Consider the following 287-nt stretch of genomic DNA (forward strand, 5'->3'; position numbering starts at 1 on the left):
AGCAAATATCAGCGTAAGTGACAAACCTGACCAGGCAGGATTCTCACTCGAAGTCAGAAGCTATCACTGCTCATTCAACAATTGAAGAAAAATGGCTGACTGTGAGCAACATAAACGCAAAAATATATGTATCTGTCTGATGCCATAACTCTGTACATTGCGTAATCGCAGAAGGATTCAGATGTAGAGGATATCTGTAGAGAGATTGCGATCCTTTTAAACTGCGCGACAGGATGTATTGTCATCATACTTTCAACTTTACGATTATCCTCGCAGAAAATCTCGCT

The sequence above is a fragment of the Penaeus monodon genome, chromosome 32 (assembly GCF_015228065.2).
Source record: "Penaeus monodon isolate SGIC_2016 chromosome 32, NSTDA_Pmon_1, whole genome shotgun sequence".
NCBI lineage: Eukaryota > Metazoa > Arthropoda > Malacostraca > Decapoda > Penaeidae > Penaeus > Penaeus monodon.